Genomic DNA, 22,103 nt, shown 5'->3' with positions numbered 1-22,103 from the left:
CTGGAGCAATAGGCTTTTGAAGGCTGTATTTCTGGGTGTAATTGTGTATGTGTGGTGAGAAGGTGGTTAGAGTGCATTGGCTGGTCTGGGCTGTGGTCCCAGATTTTGTAATATCCATATGTCTAGCACATAATTGAGATACTAATAAGGAAACAGTAACCAGCCAATCAAAATCTTTATTTATTGTGGTTATTTCTGCATTCTTTCAAAATATAAAATCTTTAATTTATTGCTTGTGTATCTCACCAACTCATCCCAGAATCCTATCTAATGGGTGTGGCTTGTATGAAAGATGGGCCCAAACCAAAACCATTTATTGTAACCCTCCCATAGTGCACGCAGATGCTAACCATCTCTGGTTTTGAGTTTTCAAAACTGTAGCTCAGCCAATTTGTGGACTTCAGTGTTGCAGCTCCCAGGGAGCTGCAGCTTTTTGTGGCTTGGACTTTCCATTGTGGAGTGAGGCTCAGGAAGAGGGAGGAGGGGGCTCTGGATTGGCCTCATGACCTCTGGTTGGAAGAATCAAAATGGTTGCCTATTGCATTTGTGGAGAGCATCAACCAGCCTCCTTCCCTTCTGTCTCTCTCTCCCTGGTCATATGATCCCTAAGACGGAGCCTCTCAGGTGCCATCTCAATATGGACTCCTCAGGGCCTGCAACTGGTCACCCTAGGATGCCAATCAAGCTCCTCGGAGTGTTGCACAGTCACTGACTTTCAGCTTTCCCTGCGGATGCTCCACCACTCCCTCGAGGCTCTGCTCCCACTTCACCCCCTTCCCTGAGTGTGCTCCACCCTCGCTCTGCCTCTTCCTGCCCCCGCTTTTCCCCCTCCTCCACAGCGCCTCCTGCCCACCGCCGAACAGCTGATCGGTGGTGGGTGGGAAGTGCTGGGGAGGGGAGAGGGAAAAGCTGATTGGCAGGGCCCACTGAACAACTGATTAGCAGGTGGCTCGTGGGTGTGGAGCACCCACTATTTTTTTTCCTTGGGTGTTTCAGCCCCAGAACACCCACGGAGTCGGCGCATATGCCCACAGGCATGCAGGCTGTCTCAGTGACTATTAGTCTTTGTCTCTATGCTGCTCCCTGTGGGTGCTGCTGGAAGCTTCTTCTTTGAACCCCCCCTCCCCCCCCCAAACTAGCAGTAGGAGTAAAAGAAAGTTATGAAGGTATTGAGTGAGGTGTTGTGCCTGACCCCCTCCACCTCTCCAAAATTTCCCTCACTCTTGCTCATCTCTATTTGATATAAAGATGAAGTCTCATTTCTTTTAGTGTAAAATATTATGTTGGATCAGTAAAGAATTCATCCACCCTTTGGAGATGTTTGGAGTGATGATACCTGTTCTTCAGAGACAGGAATTACGTAACATTGGTAACTTTCTTGACATTTTGCCAATCACTTCCACAAAGGGCAGTGTGTCCACCATCTCTGTTGGTCTCTCCTGAGGGACTATAGGAAAAGACAATGAACTCAGCCCTCAAGAAGATATTTAGTTAGACATGGGCAATATTTTTGGAATGAATAATTTATTGTCTGAAAAATGCAGTTTTGTGTCCACTGAAACTATTTGCACATTTGATACAAATTCACCAAATAGTATCAGTGAAAATTATTTTTGGGCTAGCTTCACAAGGGGTCATGGCACCATTTATTAAACAGGAGAAGGAGGTGGGCCAGAGAGATAATGACTCTATAGCCTGGTGGTTAGAGCACACAAACATTCCACTCCCTGCTTCAATTAACATTTTATTATTTATACGAAGTGGAACATCTTTAACAGGAGGGCCTGTGAGTGGCACTGGAATGGGTTACCTAGGGAGGTGTGGAATCTCCTTCCTCAGAGGTTTTTAAGGTCAGGCTTGACAAAGCCCTTTCTCGGATGATTTAGTTGGGGATTGGTCCTGCTTTGAGCAGGGGGTTGGACTAGATGACCTCCTGAGTTCCCTTCCAACCCTGATATTCTATGATTCTATGGCTTGAGCATATACCTGCCATGTGGGAGACCCACCTTCAAATCTCTTCCCCAAATCAGGCAGAGTGGAAATTGAATCTGGGTCCCTTACATCCTAGACTAGTGCTCTAGCCACAGGGCTATAAGGTGGCATCATGTCTTCTGTAAATTGTGGTTCCAAACATTTCCTTTGATGTTAACAAAAGAAGTTAAAAATGCCCCAAATTGAAATGAACTTGAAAGTTTTTTGTTTGACCTGAAATGAATTTTTTTCAGTTCTTTGTCTCTCTGAGAAAACCAATAAGCAAACAAACAAAATTCAGTTTGGTATGCGTGGTTTTGCTGTGTTGGTCCCAGGATATTAGAGAGACACAGTGGGTGAGGAAATATCTTTTATTGGACCAACTTGTCAAAAGCTTGTCTCTCTCACCAACACAAATTGGTTCAATAAAATATATTACCTCACCCACCTTGTCTCCCTAAAATTCATTTTGGCATTTCAGGTTGATATGAAATGATTTCCCCTCCTCCAGTTTTTCAGTTGAGCTAGCAAACCAAAACATTTGTTTTTGCATAGCTCTATGTACAGTATACATACCCAAATACCTATTCAATAAAGGGCAATAATTGTCATTGTGCTATAAGTTGTTGTTTTTGTTAGATACAGTCAGCACAATGACCACTGAGTACTCACATTTTTATTGGTTGAAATTTCCACCATGTCTTTCTCTACGTCTGGATAGTGCTCACCACAATGAGGACTGACCTGGTCTTTTGGAAGTACAAATAATTTTCACAGGGAGGTATGCACTGTTTCATGTGTACCATGCTGCATGCCTAAGTAACATCCATTGGATATGAGGAAAAAAACATTGTACTGGCACTACCACCTGGTCAGCTCCAAATTTGCCAGGTGCATTCATAAATAACAAATTTGTTTACAAAAGTCAGGCATTTGTGTATAAAATGTAGGTGCATGGGAAATACAGGTCTTTGTGCCAGGGACCATCTTCCATTCTGTACTGCATCTGGACTGATGGGTTCTGATCCTGATCAGGACCTTTTAAGAGCCCTTCTCCATCATTCCCTCAGCACATCCATGCAGGAGGCTACAGACACTGAATAGGCCTTGGAGGTTGAAAATCTGAATTCCACTGTACACTGGAAAACACTGGTAGGAGGCAATTGAGGTGTTACAGGGAGAGAGTAAGAGGCACGTATACCATCTTAAGGTTGGCTCATAAGCCACTACTTATCAGCTGTCTCCCCTTAGCTTGCCCTGTGTGCAAGAAGCATGATACCTTATGATGTCCCGGTGCCTCCTGACTTTACCAGCAGGGCAGTGCATCTCCTCCCTTTCCTCCACTATGTTGATGATTTAGCCCATTAATAAATATCAAGCTTTATTTTCCTTCATGGTAAATATTGACCTGTTCAACTCTCTTTAATCTTACTTAATCTCTGTTCATATTTGCTTCTTCATTCAATAAATATTGAAATCTCAATGCAATCCAATGTCATCTTTATAGTCTTACCTCTGCCATTTTGTTCTCTATTTCAGTGAAGTTTGTACCAAGCTTTGGGGGTGGGGGGAAAGTAAAGCTGCTGTTGAAATGCTAAGTATTAATGATAATAAGGCTGATAAGCTCTTTCAGTCCTCTTGCTGTGACTTGATATCCTGTTCCAAATCTGTGTACAGGTGAATAAGAGGTGCCACAATGGACCAGATAACTATGCTTAAAAAAAAAAAATTATGCATTTGAGGTGGGTAAGCAGTGAAAACAAGAAACAGTAAAACCTTGGAGAAGGTATCTAGTAGTGGAAAAGAAGGCCTAGGAGCCTGTGTAAAAGGTAGAACGACTTAGGACAAAATGAAGGGGGCAATGGGGATAGAGATAATAGTGTGTGGGGTCCACAAAGAAAGTAGAATGGAGTCTTGAAAGCAGAGGAGGAGAAATAGGGACAGTGGGACTTTGGAGCCCAGAGCAAAAGGGTCCTGGATAAAGCCAAGTTCAAGGAGCCTTCTTGAAGATTCCCTTGGGAGATTCATTCATTTGAGAGAGGTGTGTGTTTGACGTGCTTGAATTTTCATGCCAGGAGATGTAAACTTGCGTAGCTAGCAATAACTTCTGGAATGATTATCTCCAAGTAGAGGAAGCAGCACTTAATACCTTCTATGGCCCTGACAGGATGTGCTAGGCCAATGTAATGCTTCTTTACTTGATCGAAGGTTCCTTTACAGTGTGTGATTCCACATGTGAAAAGGCCCATTTTCCTTTTAAGGAAGGTCCTATCCCATACATTAATTAGGACTCTTCTATCCTTTTAATATTGGAGAATTTGTTGAACTATGTTCAAATGGGGTATAGTAAAATGATCATCAATTATGGCTCTGAAGACAAGTTTCTTATAGAACCTGTTGTAGTGGTGAGAGGACATGGAATCAGTGAACTAAGCAATCCACCCCAAAGTGCTGGCAGAGTGGCATGTGTGCCCAGGCATTACATGGGACAAAGATGGAGGTGAATTAGCTGACCACAGAGCTAACACAATGTGGTGTATTTCAGACATTGAGCAGTTCATTAGACAGGGATGGAGTGTCTCCAGCAGACGTGTCTACTGTTAAATCATGACAGCTTCACCTTCAAAATGCTAGACCCTCTGCATTTTCTATATCTGTCCGGATCCCTGATCTGTTGTGACACTTACAGCTGTGATAATCTCCAGTTGTTTGGCGGCAATATGGAAATTTGTGAGATGAAGTGGCGAAAGCAAACAAGGATATTTTTTTCTTTACTGTATTTTAATGGACAGGTTGCTTGCTAATCAAGGTAGAGCACATCCATTCTGGAATTGTGGCTGTGCTTGGGATGGACTCTGCCTGCAGCACCCTGTGGACTCACCATGACACTGCTGGGCTCCAGGGACTCCCAGGGCTCATCCTGTGGCTGGGCGGCCGGGTGGCTCAGCTCCAAGCTGGCCCTGGCGCTGTGGGTCGTGGTGCAGCTCAGATGACTGGGGGCTGAGCCCTCTCTAGATTTAGCTGCCTGTGCCTGTACTTAATCGGAGTTGATCTTCCCTGGGAGTCGATCTTTTGTTCTTTCTGCATCCCTAAACTTCCCAACTGTACTTCCACAGACAGTGTCTTTTGCTGGGTCCTGTGCAAAGTGTGGAGCCTAGGAGTCATTAGAGTGTCAAGAAAATAACCTGTCAGTTTGAGCATTTCTTGTAGCCATTCATCATTCAGCAACCAGTCAGTCATTTTCTGAGCCAGATCATGAGTCTATCACCACTATAGCTTGTTATGCACATTTAACTCATCAGAATGTCTCTTTTTGTAAGAAGGATTTCATGTTTCAGGTGCCTTATGAGGATTTTGATTTGACTTAATCTGACTGATCCAACAGATGGGCCTTGTAGCAGTCTCAGAAAGGGGAAGGATCCTGTGTAGCTGCTGAGTCAAATTCAGTGGTTTGGGAAACTACAGGCCTGCTAGTTTGACCTCAACTGTATGCAAGGTCTTGGAACAAATTTTGAAAGAGGAAGTAGTTAAGGATGTAGATGTAAGCGGTAATTGGGATAAAATAAACATGGTTTTACAAAAGGTAGATTGTATCAGACCAACCTGATCTCTTTCTTTGAGAAGATAACTGATTTTTTAGACAACGGAAATGCAGTAGATCTAATCTACCTGGATTTCAGTAAGGCATTTTGATACAGTTCCACATGGGAAATTATTAGTGAAACTGGAGATGATGGGGATTAATATGAGAACTGAAAGGTGGATAAGGAACTGGTTAAAGGGGAGACTACAATGGGTCATACTGAAAAGTGAACTGTCAGACTGGAGGGAGGTTACTAGTGGAGTTCCTCAGGGACTGGTCTTCAGACCAATCTTATTTAACATTTTTATTAATGACCTTGGCACAAAAAGTGACTGTGTGTTAATAAAATTTGTGGTTGACACAAAATTGGGAGGTATTGCCAATATGAAGGAGGATCAGAATATCATACAAGATTTGGATGACCTTGAAAACTGGAGTAATAGAAATTGGATGAAATTAATAGTGCAAAGTGCAAGGTCATGCACTTATGGACTTACAATTTTTGCTATAAACTGAGGACATATCAATTGGAAGCAACAGAGGAGGAGAAAGACCTGGGTGTATTAGCTGATCACAGGATGATTATGAGCCGCCAATGTGAGGCAACCATGAAAAAGGATAATGTAATCCTAGGATGCCTCAGGTGAGTTATTTCCAGTATGTTTCAGCAACTGTTCCACCCCACCCCTCTCTATCCCAACACAGCCCTGCACCAGGAGCTGTGGGGAGGGATGTATAGGAGCTGACTGTGCCAATTCTATGCTCCCGGGGGCCTCCTCCCTTTCAACTTACCCATACTGGGGAAATCTCCAGGAGTGATGCAAAGGGAGCAGAATAAGGCAGAGAATATGTATCAAAGTTTAGATCTTGCCATCTTTATCTTTTTAGTCCTCAGTTTTTGGTCCTCAGACTGCAAAAACTGGACGCCACTGCTCTACATGTTTGTACAATGCAGCTTGACCTATTTGGGGCCTGTAGATACTGCTGTAATGTAAAGGAACGCCATACCTTTATCACTCGAGCTAAGTAATAAAGGAGGACTCCTTCATCTCCTAGTAATAACAGGTCCTTTTATCCTTTCTGGGCTAGGCCGTAAAAGATACTGCTCAAACACAATTCTTAGTACATTTCACCAAGTTACCACTTAGGAAGCATTTTGTGTTCCACTGCATAACAAGAGCTAGGACCTGGGAAAGCTTCTGATGGGAGCATAGTTCTTGAACCCGCTCTTTTAGAATAAGTTCACACTTAGGTGAAGCAAGTTTTCTCTCAGACCTCACTTTTAAAACGGTTCTAGAGTACCATATCCAGCCAGATCCTATTAATGTTCCCTGACCCATATTAAAAACCTACTATAAAAATAAAATATTTCAGGAAGAAATCAGCAGCAGGCATTCGATATCTCCTACCTTCAGCCCCAAGAATGCCACACTTTACGAGTAGCAGGAATTACACACCCTCTGAATTGCTTTAGTTTCATCTGAAATGTCATGTCTTATTAAAAATCTTCCCAGTAGGATTATTGGACTACATTTATACATTTTAAAAAAGAACACAGTAGTTGACTCTCCAGACTCCAAGAACAAATCATTAGCCTGATAATATATTGTTTGGAGAAGTCAATTAGGCTTAAAATAAAAAAGTGAATGGCAAAATTGTAGTAAGGGCTCTGAGATTTAGCCCTTATTGAAATGTGTCAGGATAAAAGAGCAATGAGGGAGTTGGGGATGAGTGAGTGTTTGGTATCTGCCTGCATGAAGGTTTGGGACTGATTGAATCAACCCCCTTGTGACCATGGCAGACCCATTCTGTTTGTTACAGGTTGACTGGTGTAATTGTTTTTTTCTGAGGTTATCAGCATGTTCAATCAAAAAGCTAATATGTGCATTATTGCTTTGCTGGTTTTTAAGCTCTTTTCTCATTACAGACATCAATCTTGATTAAAAGCTGTTCTCCAAATGTTTAGTTCCTTTGACATGAAGTGATTTCTGCCTTTTCTGACTGCTACCAGAGGGAAGATATCTTCATTCAGGTTAATTGCCAGAGCTGGATGCTAAATGCAAATGTCAGTGCACTGCTTGAGGTGAAAATTTAAACAACAAGAACAACAAAAAAGAGCAGCTGTGAAAAAGTCCTTAACTTCTGTATTTACCAGAACTGCTCTAGTTCCTTTGGCATCACAATGTGACAGAGAAAATGGAATGAAGGTCATTTGGAAGATGAGAGAGAATTTTGCAGTTTCTCAGTTTAAGAATTTCTATTTTCCTAACGTTAAAAAAAATGAGTGGGGGAGGGTAGCAAACAGAGACGAGTCTTAAGAAACATGAATATTTAAAATAAAACAGAAGCATGAGGAAAATGGTTTACAATCAATGTTCACATGTAGGCCGAGCCTACACTTATAACTTAGGCTACACTGTTGTCTACACTGGCAAGTTTCTGCGCAGTAAAGCAGCTTTCTGTGGTGTAACTCCTGAGGTGCACACACTGCCAAGCCACTTAGTGCACAGAAACTGCACAGTTGCAGCACTGTAAAAAAACCACCCCGATGAGAGGCGTACAGCTTTCTGTGCCGGGGGTACAGCGCCACGGTGCCAGTGTAGACACCCTGGTTGATTACAGTGCTGCGATTGGCCTCCAGGAGGTGTCCCACAATGCCTGTTCTCACCTCTCTGGTCATCAGTTTGAACTCTATTGCTCTGCCCTCAGATAACCACCATGAGCCCCACCCCTTAAATTCCTTGGGAATTTTGAAAGTCCCCTTCCTGTTTGCTTGGTGACGCATACAGTGGTCTCAGCGCATCTTTCCAGGTGACCAGGCCTGCTCCATGCACCAGGTGATCCCCCGCTTGGAGCAATGGCAAGCTGCTGGACCTCATCAGCATCTGGGGAGAGGAGGCTGTCCAGTCCCAGCTGCGCTCTAGCCATAGGAATTATGATACCTACAGACAGATTTCACAATGCATGACAGAAAGGGGCATGACCGGGACACGCTGCAGTGCAGGGTCAAAGTGAAGGAGCTGCAGAATGCCTACCACAAGGTGTGGGAGGCAAACCACCACTCTGGTGCTGCACCCACAAGCTGCCGGTTCTACAAAGAGTTAGACACTATACTCTGTGGTGACCTCACCTCCACTGTGAAGGCCCCAGTGGATACTTTGGTGACTCGCGTGCCAGTCAAGAGTGGACCGAGCCAGGAGAAGGAAATCTTGTATGAGGATGTGGAGTGCGAGGGGTCCCAGAGGCACAGGACAACTCAGAGGTCAGAGATGCATGCAGCCAGGAGCTCTTCTCTACCCCGGAGGAGCCTACCCAGTCTCAGCTGTCGGAGCTTGGCAAAGCGCAAACAAGAGAGGAGGCCCCCAGTAAGTGGCTTTGATTTTGGGAATTGCTGACGCGAGTTGTTGGAAGCAGGATGGTTGCAGAAAACAGGCTTGTGTCTGTATGATGTGCGTACCACCACATGCCTAGTCTGAGCGGCGGAATTGGGTGTTGATTGACTGTCACTTCACGGGAATCTGCCTCAGAGATCTCCACTAAACTCTCATGGAGATACTGGGCAATCCACTGCCACAGGTTCTTTGGCAGAGCTGCTTTCTTTCTTGCCCCATTAAGGGTAACTTTCCCGTGCCACTCTGCTGTCACTGGGGGAGGGGAGGACCATTGCTGCACACAGACGAGCCGCATAAGGGCCAGGGCGGAAGCTGCAGTCTTGGAGATGACCCTCCCCTGATTCCCTGCTCACCCTCAGCAGCGAGATATCTTCCATAACGAACACAGCCTGTGGAAAATGTGGGGACAGGAATGATTAGAAGGCCCCCACTGCCGTGCTGGCTCTCCCAAAGAGCCACGTGCCCAGTGTACAGTATGGTCCTGGAACACTGATTTCCCCTGTCCATGCGGCTACTCACCATTTGGGGGTCTTGTGGCTCATGTGTGCTTGCCTCGGGTCAGCCAGTTAGTGACAGGTATGTGAATAGTGGCTGCGTTTTAAATCACTGAATCAGTGGTCTGTGGGTTGCAAACAATACTGCTTCTGAAAATGTTGCATTTTGGCTTCACAGATATGACCTTGGGAGCCCAGCCTCCCCTTTGTTATCGCTGGCTGAACGGCTGCACAGAATTAGAAAGTGGCCACGAAGAACTAAAGAGGACTTTGTGTGTGAGGTCATGATGCACTCCGCGGCCGAAAAACAAGATTCGAAGGAGTGGCGGGACAGCAAGAAGAGGGACTGAAAGGAGAACATGATGCACCAGAATGAAGCCACAGAGCGGCTCTTAAATGTTATGGGGCGCCAAGCGGACATGCTCCAGGTGCTACTAGCACTGCAAACCGAGCAGCTCCATGCCCGCCCTCCTCTCCAGCCTCTGTCGCAAAACTCTTTCCCATGCACCCCTCAGACACCGCCAACACACTCTTATCAACCTCCTGGTTCCAATCTGTACCCGTGAATTCCACTCCTGCCCTGTCACAGTCCAGCCCTGCAGACTCCCAGTACCCACTGCACTCAACACCCGTCCCTCTGCAGTTTAGGCCTGCTGAAGTACAGTACCCATTGCACTATACTCCAAAGGACAAGGTTGCATATGATACCTGGACATACACAAATCTTTAACCATCCTGGGACCCTCCATTCTTCCATCCCCCTCGGTGCTGATGTGTTTTTTTGTTTCTCTCTCCCCTCTGGTTGTTTTTTAATAAAAGAATTGTTTTGGTTTGAAAGCAATCTTTATTCCAAAGCAACAAATATTAGTGGCTTTCAGCTTCAAATTGCTGCCTCAAAGCATCCCTGATCCTTATGGCCTCACGCTGCGCCCCCTCTAATAGCCCTGGTCTCTGCCTGTTCAAATTCAGCCTCCAGGCACTGATCCTCAGCAGTCCAGCTCTGAGTGAAACTTTTACCCTTCCCTTCACAAATATTATGGAGCGTACAGCACACAGCTATAAGCATAGGAATGTTGTCATTGGCCAGGTCCAGCCTCCCATATAGGCAGCACCAGCGGGCCTTTAAACAGCCAAAAGTAAACTCAAGAGTCATTCTGCACTTGCTTAGCCTATTGTTGAACCGCTCCTTGCTGCTGTCAAGTTGCCCCATGTATGGCTTCATAAGCCACGGCATTAAGGGGTAGGCAGGGTCTCCCAGGATCACAACTGGCATTTTGACTTCCTCTATGGTGATCTTTGGGTCCGGAAAGAAAGTCCCTGCTTGCAGCTTCCTGAACAGGCCAGTGTTCCAAAAGATGCATGCGTCTTTCCGGACCAGCCTTTGTTAATGTCCGTGAAATGCCCATGGTGATCCACAAACACCTGGAGAACCATAGAGAAATACCCCTTCAGATTAATGTAGTTGGTGGCTAGGTGGTCTGGTGCCAGAATTGGAATTTGCGTACCATCTATCGCCCCTCCACAGTTAAGGAAGCCCATTTGTGCAAAGCCATCCACAATGTCATGCATGTTGCCCAGAGTTCTGGTCTTTTGGAGCAGGATGTGATTAATGGCTCTGCACACTTCCGTCAACTTTCCCACTTCGAACTGGTTAGCGACTGATCGGTAGCACTCTGGAGTAGCCAGCTTCCACAGTGCAATCACCACGCACTTCTCCAACAACAGGACAGCTCTAATTCTCATGTCCTTGCACTGCAGGGCTGGGGCGAGCTCATCACACAGTCCCATGAATGTGGCTTTCCTCATCCGAAAGTTCTGCAGCCACTGCTCGCCATCCCAGACGTGCATGACGATGGGATCCCACCACTCAGTGCTTGTTTCCCGAGCCCAGAAGTGGCGTTCCACTGTGGTCAGCACCTCCGTGAAAGCCACAAGCAATCTCGTGTCATAGCTACTATGTGTGGCGAGATCTATGTTGCACTCCTCTTGCTTTTGTAGTTTAAGGAATAACTCCACTTCCACTCGTGACGTGTTAGTGAGCAGCATATTGGTCAACAGTGCGGGATCCAATCCTGCAGACCAAAGAGGCAGAGCACACAGTACACAAACCATTGAAAGATGGCGCCAAATGTATATGGAAGCACAGGGATTGCTGGGATGCGAAGCAAGGCACCATGGGGCATTGGGACAGGATCCAGGATGCCCAGTGACCCCCTCTGCCTTCCCACAACCCTTAGCCGCAGAAGAGGAAGAGATGCTCTGTGGGATAGATGCTCACTCTCTGCCCAGAGTGCACTGCTCTGAATACCACTGCAAGTGCGAACATGCTCTTGCGCTGGCAGCTGACAGCATGAACACACAACAGCGGTTTCCCTACAGTGCTCTCTGAGTGGCGCTGTAACTGCCGGCGATGTAACTCTGCCAGTGTAGACATACCCTTAGATCGACCCAGCCAAACGACCCTTGGGTATGAAAATTGCACACCCCGACTCGAGATGTAGTTAAGTCGACCTAAGCCCTGGTGTAGACCCCACTAGGCTGACGGAAGAATTAGCTACTGCCTCTTGAAGGGGTGGATTTACTACAGGGATGGAGAAACCTCTTCTGTCGCTGTAGCTAGTGTCTCCACTACAGTGCTGCAACATAGCTGCAAGCATTTGTAGTATAGACATATCATAAACAAAAACAATACTGGAATCTGAACTGTGGGGGCAACTCCCTGTGCCTGTGCAGAGCCCTGTTTACTCCAAAGTGAATGCCCACAAGAATCAGCTTGCCAGATTTGAGGGAACATCACAAATTTTATATAGGGATTAAAGGACTTCCTGGTTTTGAGGGGCATATGTTAGACTTGGTAAAATTAATAAGCTATCTCCACGGGGCAGGTAGTCCAGTGACAAGGGCACTGGACTGGGATTCAGGAGACTTTACTCACAGCTCTCTTGCTGATCTAGTATGAGGCCTTGGGCAAGTCACTATACCCTTCTGTGCCTCTGTTTCCTCACCCGCACTTTGTCTCATCTATACAGGGCCAGTTTGTGATATCCTTATATTATTTATTTTCATTGTATTTATTTATTTTGATTTAAAATGATAAAAAGCAGCCTATCCAAGGTTCTAGGTGCACCTTCATTAATGATGCAGTGTCATTCATACAAATTTAAGGCCAGAAGTATGTATGTAATTCATACATGTTTAAGGCCAGATTATCTAGTTTGACCTCCTGCATTACACAGGCCATAGGACTTCCCTGAATGAATTACTACTTCCAGTCCAATAGCTGTAGTTGAACCAGAGCATATCCTTTAGAAAAACAGCCAATCTAGATTTAAAAATTTCCAGTGATGGAGAATCTATCACAAGCCTTGGTAAATTGTTCCAATGGTTAATTACCCTCCCTTGAATATTTGCACGTTATGTCTAGTATGAATTAGTTTAGATTCAATTTCTAGCTGTTGGACATTATTTCTTTGTCTGCTAGACTGAAGAAACCCCTTTTAACAGATTTCTGTTCCCCATATAGATACTTACAGACTGTGATCAAACAGACCTTCTGTTGTTAAGCTTAATAGATTGAGCTCTGTGAGTCTTTAATGGTAAGGCATGTTTTCCAATCCATTAATCATTCTTGTTGCTCTTTTCTGAACCCTCTCCAATTTTTCAACATCCTTCTTGAATTGTGGACACCAGACCTGGATACAGTATTCCATCATTCGTTGCATCAATGCCAAATAAAGATGTAATATAACCTCTCTACTCCTAGTCCATATTCCCCTGATGGATCTCCTAAGCAGGGGACTAAAACTCCTATCAGTCCCTTTCCCACGGCACTTCCTGTTTTTGACAATTTACCATTTCCATCAAGTAATGTACCAATACCACTGTTAGGATTCCTTTTGTTCCTAATATACTTCTTAAAATCTCCTTGTTGTCCCTAGCTCTGCTTGCCATAGATTTTTGTCCTTTTGTTTCCCCCATCAATTTTCTACAGTTTATAGATTCTAATTTATATTAATTGCTATCCACTTCCCCTTTTTTCCATTTGATAGCTATATGTATCTATATATCTATATAAATTTTAATTATAGTTGCTTTCACTTCACCGCTAAGGCAGGTTGGTTTTTAAGCCAGTGTGACCTTTCTCCATTGTGGGATTTTGGCTTTTGGGTATAAATCTTCCTAAACCGTTCCCAATTATCATTCATATTTTTCTATTTAAATTCTTTCTTATAGCTGATTTGGTTCATAATTGTTTTCTGCTTTGTGAAATTGAGTCTTTTAAAGCACCAAGTATATATATTATTTGTTTGGATTTTACTTTGCTTACACATAAGTGTAATGAAGTTGCGATCATCTGAATCTAAAAAACTACTAATTTTTAGTTCTGTGATCAATTCTTCTTTATCTGTCAAGATCAGGTCTAATATAGAATTCCCCTGTGTAAGGTGCAACACTTTGAGTTAGAAGAAAAGGAGTACTTGTGGCACCTTAGAGACTAACCAATATATTTGAGCATAAGCTTTCGTGAGCTACAGCTCACTTCAGCTGTAGCTCATGAAAGCTTATGCTCAAATAAATTGGTTAGTCTCTAAGGTGCCACAAGTACTCCTTTTCTTTTTGCGAATACAGACTAACACGGCTGCTACTCTGAAACTTTGAGTTAGGAAATTCTTTTATTAATTTAGTTAATGAAATCCCAGCAGCACTAACATAATTACTGCAACAGGAACTCAGCCTGCTGGACACCTACAGAAACTCCTTCCCTCCCCGTTTATCATTCTGGGAATCAGTCTTTTCCTACCAAATGGATGTATTTTGCAGCATGCTTGTAAGCAACAGATTTGGCCTTTTTTGGAAGCAAAATAGAAGTGCAATGCAGGAAAAAGTCCCATAGACCTCACAGAGAATGCTCTCTCAGCTTCCGCCTCTCTTATAGTGAGGGGGATCCAACTCATTCATCCTAACTGACTGCAATTGTGGCAGTATGTATGTCTAAACTATTTAGGAACAGATTATGATACCCTTATTCATTCTGAGAAGTACCTTACTCCAGAATTATTCCCTTTGACTTCTGTGGGACTACTTAGGTCAAAAGTGCTATTCAACATGAGTAAGCATAACATAAACTGGCCCGTAGATCTTGATTCAGAAAAGCACTGAAGTTAAGCTTGTGTTATAAGTACTTCCCTAATTCAGGTTCTTAGATTTTGTAAACTTTTCAGGTCAGGGGCTGTTTCTTACTATTTGTCTGCATAGTGCCTAACATGGTGGATGTCTAATCTTAAATTGGGGTCCCCAGCGGCTATTGTAATACCAATAATAAATAGGTATTATCTACACACACATTTGCATTGGTTTAATTAAACCACACAACCTCCTTCATGGATATTCTTATTTCAGTTTGGGTGGCTTATTTTGATTTAGCTTAATCTGTTCCCAATCAATTTAAGCTAAACCAAAAGCAACCCTCATTTAAACTGAAATAAGAACTGAATATCTTTTCCACTAGTGTACTAACTCAGTTTAAGATAACATCCTTAGTTCAACCAGTGCAACTCTGAATGTAGACATACTGATTGTAATGAGATACAAGATAATAGTTTTTTAAATCCTTTTGATCATTCTTTCACTGTCAGAATGTCCGTATGTTACTGAACCACATGCTCACTATTGATCCCAGCTAACCTTGGATTAATAAAAAAAAACAGTAGATATATTTAATTGGCTGTTGCCCAAAAATTTTTGTTGTCCTGGTTAAATAATTTTTAAAAGTCAATTTTCTGAGATGGGTTTCAACAAAGCTATCAACAAACCAGAGACAAGCTCACTTAAAATGTTACACTGTTTTGAAAAAAATTACTGTTTCCAGTGATATTTCTTATTTTTGCAGTGCTGAATCCATTAAAATGGTTAAATCATACAAGAGAGTGTACACGCTTTTAAGGGTCCATATTGTACACCTCTGCTTCTTAAGCCTCAGTAATTTTTTATTCTCTGATTAAATTGGTAAACTTTCTGTGCTCACTCGAATATATTTTCATAAACATTTCTTGTTTTGCTAAGCAATATATTTTTCCTGAGGTCACTCTCCTTATGGGGATGTCTTTAGACTTTAAAGGATTTATTTAGGTTTGTATAGCTTTGTATGTGAAATCTTTCTAATCCTTGTTAACTGCATTTGAATGATTGCTTGAATGTAATTATTTTAGGGAATCAATATTGGGGGTGGGGGCGGGAGGAAGAATTCTTCTAAAAATAGATGCAAGAAAACCCCACACATGGATCAGAGGAAATCCTAGTTCCTCTTTGCATCTTTCAGTGTCTTCTTTTGAATTTCACAGTTACAAGGCAAAAGTAAGGGAGAATAATACTGATGGAAACATATTGTTATGTCATGGTGTTACCAGTCTGTAGCAGGCTTAGATTGCCAAATAACAGAACATATCGCCCACCAATTATTGCTAAGAGGGCAAAACTAGAGGTAGCTTCCACAAATCCAAAGTGGATATTGTCCTATTTTATCCAGGCCTACAATAATATAGACAGTATCTATTTACCGTGAAGGGGAGAAGGAAGATGTTCCCACTGTAATCAGGAGGAGACATTACTTTGTAATTTTTGTATTTTAAGATTTTTTTATGGTTTGTTGATTTTGTTTTTTGTTTTGTTTTTGTTTTAAAATCCATTTAAGCTCAGGGTTTTCCAAACCCCTGGTACTTCTCTGATGCTGCCTTGAGATTACATTCTTCAGTGCCCTGGCAGGAAACCTAATGCAAGGCTAGAGTTTTTCTCTCATCTCAATTTGTTGCCTCTGCTTTAGTGCCACTTATCTACAATCACTTACTTCCATGCCAGGTCGTTAAGGGTCAGAAATTGGGATTGGAATCTTTAATGTCTGTTTCTGTGGTTCTGTAGAAGATTGGGCAGCAAAGGTGCAGACATGTGATGCTCTGCTGACCACTGAATTGCTCTCAAAGAACTGGGAGCATCACCAATGCAATATTCCTAATGCCAGCTGGTGTGGGGAACAGCAGTCCCTTCCCAGGATCAAAACTAGGTCTTCTGTATGGCTGCCAGCCTGTTCACTGATGCTTGGCCATCAGGTCAGTCTTGCAGTGTTTTCACTAGTTTGCATTTAGGATTTGAGATGAGCAGCAAAATAAAGACTGCCAAGGAGCAAAATCTTTATGGGATTTTGCTATCATCGGACTGTTGGGGTATTGCCCCTTTGCCGTAACTTGTTTAATTTACATTATATACCCCAGTCATTGAGCCCAGTGGCCAAAGAGCATGCAGGGAATCCTCTCTCCCAGAAATCTCAGCTAAGACACCAATGTCTGGTTGCTAGGGAGCAATTCTTTCCTCCCATATTGACTCTAGTTACAGAGATTAATGCAAAGAGAACACTGTCCAGCTGCTTGCAACAGCTTCCACTAAAGAAATAATACATCAGAAAATGAGCGCAGCATTTCTTCAAAGACTGAAAAGTGCTCACAAGCTAAGAAAAAGAACGTGTACAACTGTGTAGCCATGCTGTCTGGGGAGTCCCACCAAAACAGAGAAATTAAATCTCCATAGGACCTAGGTACACTCCAGCAAGATTGACCTAAATTCTGCAGCAAAGCCCCTTGGTTTCTGCAGGCCTTTGGGGTGGCGGGATAGAAATCCTGCAGTAGCTTCTGGTAAATCCAAATATGGACCTGTGTACTGAATTAACTGTGAAAGGGTGAAATACCCCCTCCCCCCATGTCTTCGCATCTAGTGGGAAGATCACTGCACTACCACCAGCATCCTCACCAAAGCCAATGTCACCAGCATCGAAGGAATGATCCTTATGCACCAGCTCCACTGGGCTGGACATTGTGTGCAGATGCCAGACTCATGCCTCCCAAAACAAGTCCTCTACTCTCAGCTCGCCCATGGTCACAGATCCCAGGGTGGTCAAAGGAAATGCTACATAGACATATTGAAAGCATATCTCAAGAAAATTGATGTGGACATCGCAAGCTGGGATGAGCAAGCCACCAACCAACCCCAAAGGCGCCATGTTCTCCATCAGGCAGTGGCCCACTTTGAGGAGAAGCACCTTGCCATTGAAGCTGTGAAGAGAGAGAGAAGGAAGGAAAAATAAAGAACTTTCTCCCAGCAGGCAGCTGACCCACGAGGAAATGTCTCTACCTACTGCGGGAGGATCTGTGGTTCCAGGATTGGACTCCTAAGTCATGTCAGGACCCATGTGTAAATCCATGGTAGAGATCATCCTCAAATAGAGGGATCGCCAATGATGATGAGTCTGGTTAGGGAGCTTGGCCCAAAGGGGATAATGAGAGCATCAGGCTCTTGAACTACAGCTCTCTTGAGGCAGTAAATACTCTACAATAGGAAAATTTTGAATTTTGCTCAGCTCTACCCTTTGTCTGTAAAGGGTCAAGTAGTTAGGGTGACCAGAAAGCAAGTGTGAAAAATTGGGACACTTTTGCCGGGGGAGAGGGATAGTTGTGTATATAAGACAAAGCCCCTAATATCGGCAGGGGTGGCGAGTTTTATATGGACTTATGGTGCCCGGGTTCCAGCTGTATTCAGGGCCCGGGGGCCCAGCTCCACCAATGTTTGGGGCCGGGTCTCTCCCCCGGTCCCACCCGCCTCCCCCACGCGCCTCCCTCCACTAGTGCCAGGGCATGCTGAGCCTGCCCCTGCCCTTCTGCCTCGGACCCTTCACTTTTCCAGCAGCACCCTCCACCAACACAGAGGGCCCCCCTGTCCGCAGTCACCACTTCTGCCCCACGCTGAGCAAGGGGCAGCCCCACTCCCAGTGAGGCTACAATGAGAGGCAGGAGCAGCAGGGGAGGAGGCGCACATGTGATGGCAGCCCCCTCCAGCACCTACCACAGTGGAGGTGACGGGGTTTCCTGGATCTGAGAGGGGCCCTAGGATCACGTGCGGTGACAGTGGTGCGAGGTGAGTGTGCTGCTGGGAGGGGGGGGCCCTCCCCCTGGAGCTCACTGCTGCCAGCGGGGAGAGGGCTGGGGCGGAGTCCTGCTCCAGCCCTGGGGCAGCCTGCCTGCACCCCAAACTCCTCATCTCCAGCCGCGCCCCACCCCAGATCCTGCACCCCCAGCCAGAGCCCTCATCCCCACACACCCGAACCCTCTGCCCCAGCCCTGAGTCCCCTCCTGCATCTTGAACCCCTCATCCCTGGCTCCACCCCACAGCCCTCACCCCTACACCCCAACCCTCTACTTGAGCCTCTCCCACACCCCAAACCCATCATCACCAGCCCCACTCTAGAGCCCTCACATTTTTACATTATTTAAAAATATATATATATCGGCTTACAAGGCAGATGTGTGTGTGGGGGTGGGGCGGGACTTGGACCTGTTCTGGGCGCCACCAAAAATTATACAAACCTGCCGCCCCCGAATATCAGGACGTCTGGTCACCCAAGAAGTAGTGTGACTACTGGCTGCTATCCCATGAGACAATGCCAAGTTAGCAGTACAGTTGCTTTTTCTAACAAAACTCTTTTCGCAGCAGCTGAACATGGATATATGTAGGAGAGAGAATTCTATAAAATCATATTTTCTTCAGTTTCATACCATATAGTCAAGTGCATAATAGCAGCCAGGAACTCCATCATGGTCCTTTGAGTCAGATAAGAACTGATTGTTAGGTGCTCTGTCTCTCACCTTTGGCAATTAACTGTCTGGGCTTATTCTTATCTGACTAGTAAATGACCACAGCACTGATTTTTAATCGTCCATTATATTTGAAGTGGACCCCTGGAGAATGCAAAGGCTAAGATTATTTAGTCTAGAAAGGAGAGATGTTGAGAGGATTTAATTGAAGCTCTTAAACGCTATAAGGAATAGAATGAAACTGAACAGTTGCTACCTTTCGCCTTTCTGGTAAGATGCAATAAAAATAAAAACCCCTATGGATAGAGCTGTGCAGAGGATGGAAGTTTCATTTTGCGAGGGCTGTTGAAAGTTGTCTTTGTTACGAACAGGAATGAATACTGAAACTTTCAAAATTCTCAGCAAAGGAAAAATTAAAAAAAAAATCCTTTTGGAGTCTGCCAAAATGTTTCCTTTAAAATTTGACTTTGCTGCATTCTATCAGAATGCAAATTTTAAAAAAATCAAAATTAAGTCATTTCAAAATAAAAAAAATCAAAATGTTCTGAAAAAGTCAAACCAGTATGCTTTGACAGCATTTTTCCATGGTTTTCTTTCAGAACAAAATTCTAGCAAAATCGACTCAGTTGCATGAAGCATTTCAATGGAACTGTATATTCTGACAAAATTTGCTCTGTCAAAGTTTCTCCAGTCAGCTCCATTTATGGGCCAAATCTTGAGAGTTGCTGAGCATCTGCAGTTTCCGAGCTATAGCAGCTGAAGGCTGCAACCTTTGGCACATATTGACTATGGACACTAGAAGCAGATTTAGAAACAGTAAAAGGGAATGATACTCTACACGTTGTGTAGTTACTATGTAGAAGTTTTCGTGGGCCAAATCCAGAAATATTTGCTCAAGGGACCCATGGAGATCAATGACAAAGACCTGGATCCACAACGGGACATGAGGCGTTGAAGTGCTCAGCTTTGCAATGCCTAATTGTTAGGTGCCTAAAAAATCACTGGAATCCCCAGAGTCTGAGTTAGGTGTTCAGGCTCCCTGTACAATGCATGGGGAGAGAGAGGCAACTAGGAATGGGATGCACAAAAGCCGGCATGCTAGCCAATAGCAGATGCTGACAAGAGGGTTACCTAAGCCCTGCCCCTCTCTGGGACTTGGCTATCTAAGCCTGGGCTGGAAGAAGGTGCCTTCCTCTGGTTGGGGTCCACAGCCATGAATCCTCTCCTGGAGCTAGCCACCTAAGCTGTTTTTGTTTTTTCCAAGAAATGCCAGAGGTGTTGGTGCTGGTGTTGTCTCCCTTATAACTTTTAGTCCAGTGGTTAGCGCACTCACCCCAGATGTGGGACACCCAGGTTCAGTTCTCTCCTCTATCTGATGGTGAGCAAGGATTTGAACAAGGGTCAACCACATCTCTGGAGAGTGCCTTAATCACTGAGCTATGGGATATTCTGGTGTGGGGCTCCCTCCATCTCTCTCACTGAAGCTGTTCCACTTTGGATAAATAACTAGTTATTGAAACAGGGAGGCTAAAGCCTGGGGTCTCCCACCTCCCAGGTGAGAGCCCTAACCACCAGCTATAGACTGGGACTTCAGGTTTTTCCTCCCTGCGTTCTCAGGCAAATTCTCGCTGACTTCATTAATCAGTGCCCAATAGTTAGTTATTTTTCTCTGTGGAGTTGTCTTGGTGTTAAAAAAAAAACAAAAAAAACCCCACACAATAACAAATTCAGCCCTTGGCACTGCCACTGATTTCTATTGACAAGCGTACTTGTTACTGTTGTATGTCCTTAAGAAGGTTCCTTGTTAAAGGCTGAAGGTTAACAACTGAACCCAGATTGTCTCCAGTGAACGAAGCTCAATTTTCTTGAGCTTATTGAAAGCAATCTGCTCCACTGTAGCTAATTAGAGTAAAGAATACAAAATGTCAGGCTGGCCCGCCACCATCTCTTGTATTCTCAATTACGCTACGCATTTCTTTCCTGCAATCTTGTGAAATCATTTACTTCAGTCTATCTCCTTTTCCCCTTTGTAAAAGAAAAGCTTGCCTGAAAATGGAAACTCATGCACTACAGCAATCTGGCAGGTCTGATACTGCTGGTAGCGTAATGTGCAGGGTAAGTACCATCAGATTCAAGGTCCCCCTCTATGGGTGGATTAGTGGCTATTGGCTGACTCCGAGATGATTCGAAGAACGTTGAAAATTCATTTATGTAAGGAAATTGAATTACCTAGCTGGGATCTGTACTGCTGACGAATTGAGTTTATTTTCTGTCAGTTTGTATTTTTTTTTTAAGTCCGGTTTGTCTCACAATCGTGGATTCTTTGTTTCGCGTGACTTGAGAGAGGAACCGTTAAGGGACCATTCTTGTCATGTATAGTTCCATACATGAGGCGATTGCTGCTTCATCATGTAGAAGAAATAGGCCTGAGCTGCAAAGTTCAGATCTTGACTTTGAATATCCTAAAGTTCAGGGCTGTTAGGACCAAACTTTTGGGTTAGCTGTTCCTGTGGAATGGTGGCTAACATTAGACACCCACATCTGAAAATGTTGCCCTCAACTTTTAAAGTGATATTGTGTTCAAAATGTTAATATGTGAAATATAAAAATACATTGACCTGTGTTTGTTTGAAATCCCTCAATCAAGATCTCTGTCTCTCTTTAGGAAAAGGATTTTTTTTTCTTGGGATAGGAAAGCTTCTTGATTTTATATCCTTCCTTCCACATCCGCATCCTTCAGATTTAAGGTGGAGTTTCAGCAGTCCCTGGGAAAGACTTCTCAAGGTAGGATCATTGCCAGTGTAATCAGGAGCAACTCTATTTATCTCAAAGATTTGTGCCCATTTATACCAGCAGTAAAGGTCAGGATGAAGTATATGTCAGCAGGGGATAAAGAACAAACATGCAGAGGAGATTAGCTGAATATAGAATCTGGCCCTTGTAGCGGGGTGGTCACCTGCTCCTGCCTGGAAGGGCTTAAAACAGCCCTAGGAGAGGGTTGGGGAAGGGGAAAAGCTGGGCTGATTGG

The 22,103-nt window shown here is 44.1% G+C and overlaps 1 long non-coding RNA gene across 1 annotated transcript in view; it reads left to right on the top strand.

The window, feature by feature from the left end:
• Positions 1–22,103, top strand: part of LOC141981631 (uncharacterized) — a 497,067-nt gene that overhangs the window by 191,327 nt on the left and 283,637 nt on the right. Inside the window, exon 2 of the long non-coding RNA XR_012637867.1 lies at positions 21,741–21,859. This is a non-coding gene — a long non-coding RNA (uncharacterized LOC141981631). The remainder of the gene's footprint in view (positions 1–21,740; positions 21,860–22,103) is intronic.

Source organism: Natator depressus, chromosome 2 (assembly GCF_965152275.1).
Source record: "Natator depressus isolate rNatDep1 chromosome 2, rNatDep2.hap1, whole genome shotgun sequence".
Taxonomy (NCBI): domain Eukaryota; kingdom Metazoa; phylum Chordata; order Testudines; family Cheloniidae; genus Natator; species Natator depressus.
The sequence above is the reverse complement of the archived record's forward strand: the minus strand, read 5'-3'. Positions and strand labels throughout refer to the sequence as shown.